This window comes from Catharus ustulatus, chromosome 4, assembly GCF_009819885.2.
Source record: "Catharus ustulatus isolate bCatUst1 chromosome 4, bCatUst1.pri.v2, whole genome shotgun sequence".
Classification (NCBI taxonomy): domain Eukaryota; kingdom Metazoa; phylum Chordata; class Aves; order Passeriformes; family Turdidae; genus Catharus; species Catharus ustulatus.
In genome coordinates, this window is record NC_046224.1 from 33,137,086 (window position 1) to 33,147,165 (window position 10,080).

Consider the following 10,080-nt stretch of genomic DNA (forward strand, 5'->3'; position numbering starts at 1 on the left):
GCAGTTTCTAAATATATCTAAGAGATATGATAAACATATAAAGAACACAAGAAATCCTACTTAATTGTGGCTTCCTCTCTTCTAGAAGAAACAGTGGATAAGCTGTCTCTGGCAGACCTACTTTCCCTGCAAAGAGTAATTTTCATTTTCAGATGAGGGAATTCTGAATTTGCATACATAAATGGATGTAGTTGTCTTACAGCTGACCAGGCAGTGCCTAACTTGAAGACATCTGCTATGCCTTTCCCTCACCATCCTCCCTTCCTCTGAGCGCAAAGACAGACTGACATTAACAGCATTCAAATATTTCATTTACATTTTTTATTCTAACTGAAAATTAGTAGTGGTAAAATTGGAAGTTCTAAATAAGAGTTCTCTGAACTCATTTTACTTTAATGTTCCATAACATTCAGTTATGAATATTCCTCACATGCACAAATTCTTTATATCTGTAGGCATATTAAGTGAAGCCCAAAAAACTTGAATAACGATATTTATATTTTTAATTTCCTTGATGCTTTCCTTGATGTTTGACAAAAATGATCAAAACAACAATGGTGCACACAGACTTTCAGTAGCTGCTAAATATGTATATATTTGAAGCTATCTTGTTAAATTTTATTTAATAAATTTGTTGGCATTTTACAGACATGAAATCATGACTGTCCTCACTGACACACAGTGTTTTTTTGGCAGTTTCTGGCACAGTTTGCTAACATAAAAATGTAACACAGTTTAAAATAAAATCTAATTGAAACGGTATAAATTCAGAAATAGAAATGTGGAGAAAAATAATGGACCAATGGAATTAACTTGAAAGATCTTTAAACATAAAGTCCTTTGAAAAAAAATTATAGAAAAATGTTTGTGCATTAAAAATAGCTTAAATAATATTCAAACAAACAGAAAATAAATTGTTTCAATTATTTTCTGACATAAGTAATTATGGTAATTCCAAAAATTGAATTTACAAGAGTCAAGTTTTATCAATTTGTATGAAGAAGTTACATTATTAAATATAGCAGGAAATCTACAGTTTGACTTTAACCCTGTAGAAAGGCTTTTTATCATTTAAATATGATCTGAAGGCGGGGGAGGTTCTCCTGCATGCTTCTGCGTTCTATTTCATCTTTAATTTAACCCTTTGAGCATTTTGCAGCATGAACAGCATTCATGTGCATCAAAGAAAAAGATAATTTGGATTAATTAATTTTGGTTTAACAAGTAGGAGTATTTTAATGTGCTATGATTTTAGTAACTGCAAAAATAAGATAAATTCTTGTTGATGTTTACAACTGGTTGGACATCTGTTTTCAAAGACTTCAGTATAAAGCAAGAGAAGCTGCATTCCTGATCAAACATCTGTAGGCACTAAGGTAACACACTTCCTTTACCTGTGGGAGCACAGGCTCTCTCCAAATTATTTACTCCTGGGAGGAGAACAAAGTACATTGGTTCTGTCTTTTCTCAGGGCTTACTTTCAGAAAGAGTAACTTTTTCCAGCTGTTGAACAGCTCCTGGGTGCCCATGAGCAGCAGCTGGATCATCCACTCCTCGGGGGGAGCAGGAAGCACCCCAGAGACATTAGACAGGCACATGGCAGAGTCAATCTCAGTTGCCTGCAATTCTCTAAAGAGAACAGGAAAACCTCACTGTGTAGCAGCTTCACCCACCTCAAGACATAACTACTTGAAGGGGGTTTTAAGCAGCCAGATACCAGCAGCAGGAATTATGGTACCCTAAAGGTTCTGCAATATTTCTGGAAACAGAACTTGAAAATTTCCCACACTGCAGTAGAAAGGTTTTGTTTTGTCATCGTTAAATATATTAATGCTGTTGAGCTGCAGATGCTTTCAAATATATGGTTCTGGAGTTATCTCATATCAGTAAAGTAAATGACCATCCTTATTTTGTATGCTGGTCACATTGTCTGAGATCATGACTTATTATAACTAATTTCATTAAATACTGAGATACAGTAGCTGAGTATCTGAACCTCTTTAATTAAAGTTTCTATGGCATCATAATTTATACAACAAAAATTTGTGCTGTCTTTACTGAAGTTCTGCCAGAAAGATAGCCTAGTGTTAGAAACTAAAACTGAACAGAGTCCATCCTTATTTTGAGTTAACAGTGGACTGTCAGAAAAAGTAGTCTGAGTCATGCCATCATTGCTCAAAGTCATTATACTTCACACTCCTATTTTTAGTAATTTTTTTAAAATAGATGTCCAGCCCAGAGACTGAAGATTTAGTAATATTGAGATGAAAAAGAAGATGGACTTCTTTTATTAGAAGATTAATTTTAGAACAGGGAGGCAACATGTACTTGATTAACAGGTTAAATTTTGTAAGTAAACGTCTGAACTACAGATGCTTTTAAAATTTATTAACATCTTTGTGTTTTATTTCATTTGCCACATCATTCCTTGTTCTCATCTATTAAGTCTGTCACCTCATTCGTGTTTCTGTCAGGTGGTGATCTGCCTGGTTTTTAAACTATTCCCATGTTATTTCTGCATTTCCTTCCTTTTTTCCCTGTGTGAAACACTTCTTGTGTTGAATATTGTCAATATGGTCTGTTGATGGCTTGTATTTACATTTGCATACTATCTATGATGCTGCTAAAACAATTGCATTTCTGCAAAAAACAGCAGAAATTATAAAACAATATTTCACGGTTCTCAGAACATATTGATTATATTTATGGAATTTGTGAGGAGAAATAGATATTATGCCGCCAACAGAAAGGAAGTTATGACAAGAAAAAGTGCAAATTGATATCAAAGGTATTTCCACATTTTTAATCCATAAAATATTTGTTAGAGATTCTGAATTTCCACTTGCAGCACTGTCATGATCAGTTCATATACTAATCAGAAAAAACAAATTTTCCTGTTTATTTGGCCATTTTCAAATCAGTACAACTGAAGGCATTTATAGTAAAATCTATTGCTCAACTGGTTCTCAGTGGAATTGTGTTTGGCTTACTGCTTCCCTTAAACAGTCTCTGAAATTAGTTGTAAAGCACACTGAACTTTTTTTTTTTTTTTTTTTGAAGGCCTGATTAGCTTGCAAAATGTCCTGCACTTCCTTTTCCAGAATAGGCTGAAAAGTCTGACAAGTCTCATCTCATGCTTTGTTCTCCCCTTCCCCATCCCAAACTTTCAGCTATTGCTTAAGACTGTGACTTCAGAGTAGTATGACAAAATCAATAATGTACACTCGATTAAAATTGATCCAAGATATATGGTGAAGAACTTAATCCTAGGACAGCAAGGGTGTATTCCCATGCAATGACTGAGGAACTGGATCCTTCTGGCAGATGAAGTGCCTATACACAGCTTGTGCAGCCATTTAGATTTAATCAATCTCTAAGTAAAGTTTTATCTGAGTTTGGTTAGATTTACTTTAATTGAACAGAATTTCAAAGTCACAATTCAGTAAACACCAAAAAAGGGGGAAATTATTTTGCACTACAATATATCACTTCATCCCCTAAAGAATTTGTTGCAGGGAGTTGAAGAGGAGGATCCCACTTATGGGAAGGCAAACAGCTGGATTGAACATCCTCTGAAGAAGCAAAGCTTTGAAACATCATGTGAAACTGAGGAAAACAACAAGTACTTCCTGCAAGACATCTAGCCTGAGACTTGAGAAGCAGTTTCCCCTATCCTAACTTGATTTTTACTGAAATAAACATCAAACCAACAGGTTTTGAGCACACCTATATAGTCTCTGCCAAGATGAAAAGTTAATAGATCCCAACAGGTATGGTTGCTTGATCACCAGATGATTTTGTGCTTCACTCTGCTGGGCTTTGCAAGTTCTCCTTTACTGAACTGTGGTGTAATTATCACTTGCAGAAAAGAGTTTGTTCAGTTCCCAACCTTGTGCTGACAACAGCCAGCAGCTCTGTGCTTTCACAACTCAGCAGAATCTGTCCCATTGGAACAAGGCCAGTGACAGGCAGATGTAACCACAATATTGACCAGCCCTGCTTACTTATAATCTAGATGGGCAACACACTGGTACAGTCCCAAGGTGCCTCCCAAGGTAAAAGAGAGACTGTGCAACAAATCCTGGTCCCCTGCTCACCTGCTCCTCACTTAATGCCTCAAGGGAGCTTCACAGCACAACCCTCCAATGCCTTTTTGCCAAAGGATCCTCACAGTGCTCCTGTAACTTTTGGTGCAGGGAAAACAACTGCTTGGGAAAGCTCCCTGTCTCATGTACTGGCAAAACAACTCTATCAAAGTGAAGCAGCTTAGAGTGGCAGATTAAATCAAAACACAACAGGACAACAAACAGCTCAAGGAAAACTTCGTCTTTTACCAATCTGGTTTAGAAACTCCTGATTTCCTCTTTCGTTTTCTTAAATACATTACATTTAAAATTATGTACGCCCTCACACCTTCATTCACCCAACACGACCAGTTACCCTGGAGAAAATACAGAACTGTGTCTCTAGTAAGCAAGTGTTACTCCTCACAGCTCCTGGTCACATTTGTCATCTCCCACTCAGCAGAGGTGTTGGACATTCCTGACATTGGGGAACAGGTAGCAGGTCAACATGGAGAAAAAATAATTGCTTCAAATATAACATTTTTACCTCTTTTTTTCATTTCGATTTTTTTTTTTTTTTTTGGTATGTTTCTTTCAAACAAATTCATGTCAGTTCCAGAATGCAAGTTTTGGATTTTCAAATAAATTAGGGAGTAGTGTCCTGATTATGTCTAAAATAGGCAGGTGAATTGCTCTGTCTAAGATCTTGCTTCTCCACAACATCAAGTGGCTCAGACCACATGTCAATCTTTTAGAATGACACAGATAAGATGAGCTAACTAGAAGCAGCTTTATTATATTATATTATTTGAGAAAAGTAACTGTGGGGTTTTTAAATTAATCTTGATTTAAAATTAGGCATCTAAATTAGTACTCAGTCCTGTCAGTTGCCACAGTAGAGCTAGAATTCTTTTACATATAGCTCTCCAAGTCAGTTGCTCTGCTCAGCATTTCAGGGAGCTTACTGACTTTGATGTGAAATTATACATTCAGGATATTATTGGTAGAGCCACAAAAGTGACTAAAGAATGCTAGTCTCCACTGATCTTATTGTAGACCATGCTCTTAAATCACTTCCAGGCTTTGAAAATTCATTTACATTTTGGACATCCAGATTTGAGAGATTTGTCCATGGCAGTGGAGGCAAAAAGATCAAGTATCATTAAATTCTTTAGATACCAAATTGTAATTATAGGCTAGGGGGACAGAGGGGCATGATTAGGGTTGGTTTTATTTAGATCAGTGGGTTTTATTTTTCTTTCCCTTGCGGATAAATTGCCTATATTTAAAGTCAAGTTTTTTATGGTGGAGAATTTAGCTGTGAATGAATATAGCTGTCTATACATCATCCATAAACATGGACTTAACATCTGTACATACAATCATTAAAGTCACTATAGCTCTAAAAATATTTAATAATTAAATATAAAATGGATCAGTGAAAGCAGAAACTGCACAATGAAAAAGTGTGCTGTCATGCGAATACTATTTGAATAGACTTGCTCTGAATTAATCAGCAAAACTTCCACTGAACTCCACAGAAGTTCTGTATAAATAAGCAGTAAAAATCATGTACTCTTTTCTGTAATGAAGTAAGTTTAATTTTATAGAACAGTGAAATCAAAACTTCTTGTCTCCTCAGAAAGCAGTTTATTAAGTTAATGGTCTAACAAACCCCATAAGCAACACTATGGCTATAGAAGTACAATAGTTTAATTGTAATGTGGTCCAAATGCAGAAGACATTGAAATACCTTTTTAACCAACCAGTTCCTGCCACAAAAATACACTGCAGCTTCAATGGTAGTTAAGATACAAACATCAAAATTGATTTTTAATGACTACACAGTTGAGCCCTGTTGCGCAGTTGCTGCTCTCACACACGCTCGATAGGTGGGTGCTGCCTGCCAGGCTTGGAGGGATTATTGGGCTCTCCCCAGAGCTGCCACCACCACTGTGAGGTCCTGCATCCTCTCCTGCAGTCCCTGAACCCAGGTTAGTTCCTGCCAGCTGGTTTTGCCCAAGAGGTAGAATAATCCCTAGAAGCAGGTGGTTGCCTCTGCCAGTACTCACCCTGCCATAGCCCGGGTGGCAGACGTGACCATGCAGCTGGAGGTCAGTAATGCCAAGAGAAGCAAGCACAGGGGTTTCACAGCTCCTGCTTCCCTTCCCCTGAAGGGAAGGGTGGGGACAAAATGTGCTTCTTAAGGAACTAGAAATTTGCTTCTTTATTTGGCTTTCGAAGGCGGTTATAGACAGGGCAAAGTTTGCATAACACCACCTTCTTCCTGCAAACAAACATGTTTTTTTGAAGTGAGGTGGAAGTTTTAGGTATTACTTTAATAGTTTAAAATTCTCAAGAATATATGAGAAAACTTGTCCCAGAAGTTATAGCGTAATAATATCCATAGTATATACATATCTGGACAAAATTAATACAAGATGAGATGACACTTTCATCACAGCAGGGAGACTCAAGAAAAGAACTTGAATATGGATCAAGGCTTTCTGTATTTAATAGAGAAACTCAGGTCTATGTGGTGTTGAAGACGTTTACCTCAGATTGAGATTTAAAAATTCTGTGACCCGGATAGGCTCATATAATGCAATTAATTCCTCCAAATTAGGAATAACTAGAAATCACACTAAGACCCCTAAGTTTGTTGGATTTTTATTTATTCTTACAGTAGTAGTTATATACTAGGGCCTTAAGAGAGGCACTTTTGCCTCTTCAAAGCCCAGTTTTAATGCTGCCGTAAGTGCTATGGGAATATTTGAATCTTCACATTCAAATACTTTCAAACGTAGGAGTTGCATCCACAAGTCCTGTTCAGGGAACATGCATTTTCTCTCACACTGTAATTCTCTGTGTAATATTAAAGGATTCACCCAACCCTTCACGAGAGGCAAGTATTGGAGGACGCCAGTAATGACAAATGAGCTACAATTAGCATGGCATTTTCCAGGTTTAATTGTTCTTTACTTACATGAAAGCTACAAAAATACTTTGAAAGTTCTCACAAACAAGTTTTTATTGGATTGCACAAAACCAAATCCAAAACTGGCTGAGATTCAAACAGCAGTTCACAATTTTTAGCAACGATGCTGGGAGAAATTAATAGTGCTACTGATATCACCAAACAAGGAAGAGATCCAATATATCAAAAGTTGTTCAGGGAAAAAAACTTCAGACAATTAAAACATTTGGACACTGAAACAGAGCTGCTTCCTTAAGAGCTGAAGATGTCATTGCTATCCTCACAGCATTGCAAAACTTAAAAATATACATTAGGACATGCACTTGCCTTCCCCTGAACTCTACTCTTAACAGTGACAGCCGAGCTCCCCACAGGGCACTTGGAAATCTTAGATGGATTCAAAGGTCTGCAAACAAGACAACATTCACAGAAATTTGTGGGGTTTTTTTTCATGAAAAAACACGTTTGAACCTCCAGCCAGAAAAAAATCTGGCAAGTGATATAAAAACCATCATGGAAGAGACAGGAGACAAAGGACACAAAGGTGGTAAAAATATTATTGATTACAGAAGTCAGCTCTCCTCCAAAGCTATGAACATTTCCTTTAATCACTGTTAGAAGAATACTTAAATTTAAATGCCATTATTGTAATATTTTCCTGCTATATAAACCTTTTGCCTAATAATCTCAGAGGGCTTTGTCATGGTAAATATTGTTATCATTGGAAGAGTTGGTAACAAATTTGGTATATGCAAGTTTAGGAATTCAGCTTAGAAACACAGTTTGTACTCTGTGAGTTTAGTTACTGCTATCCTATGCTTTTGCCTTTATGGTAACTAAAATTTGAGAAAAAAAATACTATTTTCTCTCTCAGACCTATTCAGCCCATATTTGGCTAATAGTTCCTGTAAGGCACTGTGCCTTACATCAGGCCAAATAAAACCATACCAAGTTATGATTTAAAAAATTACAGCAAAGACGAATCCAGATTTTGCAAAGTTTACAGCCTGTGAGATTTTCAAGCACATAATATCAACCAAATGAAGACCATGCTTCAGAAAGTGTCCCAATCTTAGTCAAAGACACCTGAGGTTGCACTGAAATGCCTTTTCTTTCAGGGAACAGTGATTTGAACGGAAGCTCAGCACTGCCCTGACCGCAGGCCAGCATGAATCCAGCCCCTGGGTCCCTTCCTATGGGAACACTAGGCAGAGAGACCCTTTTCAAAGAAGGTCAGCCTTTGAAACATGAACTGACCTTCAGCAGCCAAGACTCCCTTCTCTTTTGCAGGCTTTGTGCACTCTCTATTAGAAAGCAGTGCAATGAGTTATATTTTAATTCTCATCTGCTAAACGTCCTTAAAAGTCTGGCGTTGTTCCTGTTCTCACCAAAAGACAGGAACTGAGCATGTTTGAGAGACAAAACTGTCCCTCAGCTCCTCTTCCTCTGCATTTCCCATTTACAGTTACTTCTGCTACCAAACAAAATCCATTTTTAGTGCATAAGAGTGATTTTTGATAATTGGAAGTAGAAGGTATCAGCTCCCTGTGTGTTTCAGGGAAACTTTCTGTGGTCCAAAAGGATCCAGGCTTCTGCACAGCCATGTGCAGCTTTTGGCCATCTCCCTGGGGTGCAGCTGCTTGCAGGAGAGGGAGAGCAGGGAATAGGCTTCTCCTGTTGTCACTTCCATCAGAGAGAAGAAAAGCAGAGGGTACCTGATGGAAAGATGCCCTCAAGGGGGTCCTTGTCTCACAGTCTGGCCTAGGATCCAGACTTGCTTCCAGCTGCTACAGCCAAAGCTCCAACCCTAAATAAAAATATTCTTTCTTTCCTGGTCACATAAAGGGGAGCTGTTTAGTTAAGCCCCGTATCATAAATACATTGTGATATCCAAAGTGAGAATAGCGCTTTTCCCTGCAAAAGCATCTCCTTTTTTATGGAGGCTGATAGGTAAGAAAATGGAAAAGTTTTACATTTCATTTAAAATTGAGCGACTGAGCTTTCTAAATCAATACTGGTGCCCTCAAATCTCAGACAAAAACACTCTGTCAAAGGAAGAAAATGATTGTACTCATCATTCTAGCCATCAAAGTTATTTTGATCAAGTCTGTGTGTATTTTTAATAACGATTTTCTTTCTCCCCCAAAGTCCTGTTATTCACTTGAAGGCAAAATTATACAAAAAGAGGAGATACTTTCTGAAAAAGTGTAAGAACCTCTGAGACAAGATCAATCAGTATTTTGTCAACTCAGGATCTTGAAAAATATGTGTGACAGAAGGGACTTGGAGCATGGCTCTTCACAATACAAGTAGTTTTTAAATATTTATTTTAACAACATATAATGGTGGCAAAACTAAAAAATCAGAGTTTACTCTTTCTTTGCCATCCTTAAAAGTTATTATTGTGAAGATATATATGTATGTATATATATTCATGGCATTCATGTCCTAGTGTGAACAGATGGAAAAGACTTCCTCAATGCTATGAAAAGCCTCAGAAAGAACTACATTTTGAACTTAACAGTTCTGAAATACTCTCACAGTGTTTGAAATACCATCTAAGTCATGCTGAGATTTTCACAAGAAACGTCTGCAAAAGCCACTTGGAATCACAAAGAGCAGAGAGCAAACATTCTGACTAACAGCTTTGTCACACTAGGCTTGGAGCACTGATCCCAGTGCTAGGTAACGTTTTAAAACAAACATTTAAATTTTTTTAACATTCTAAGAAGTGTTGCTTAGAATTTATGAAAAGATAACTATTCAATTTAGAATACATGCTAATAAAGCCTTTCCAAAACTGCAGTACTTTTGCCTACAGCACAAGCAGAGCTATTGATGAGGTATGTGTTCTAATGGAGGAACCTGTGTAATAGAAGACAACAACAAAGAGCAGCTACACACAGATCAGTGACATCATTACCTCAAACAGTTCAACTGCATCTAAGGGGTTGAGGCTGTTGGTCATGCATTACATTTATGCATTTATACACTGAAAATCCATAGATGTATTTGAAAATTTAATGTATACTTGCTATT

General features: G+C 37.1%; 1 protein-coding gene across 1 annotated transcript in view; it reads right to left on the bottom strand.

The window, feature by feature from the left end:
- The window catches only part of TFEC (transcription factor EC), a 63,384-nt gene extending 57,172 nt beyond the window's left edge, over positions 1–6,212 (bottom strand). The window contains exon 1 of the mRNA XM_033058193.1: positions 6,137–6,212. The gene's annotated coding sequence lies outside the window, so the exon portion shown is untranslated. The remainder of the gene's footprint in view (positions 1–6,136) is intronic.
- Between the last annotated feature and the right edge of the window lie 3,868 nt (positions 6,213–10,080).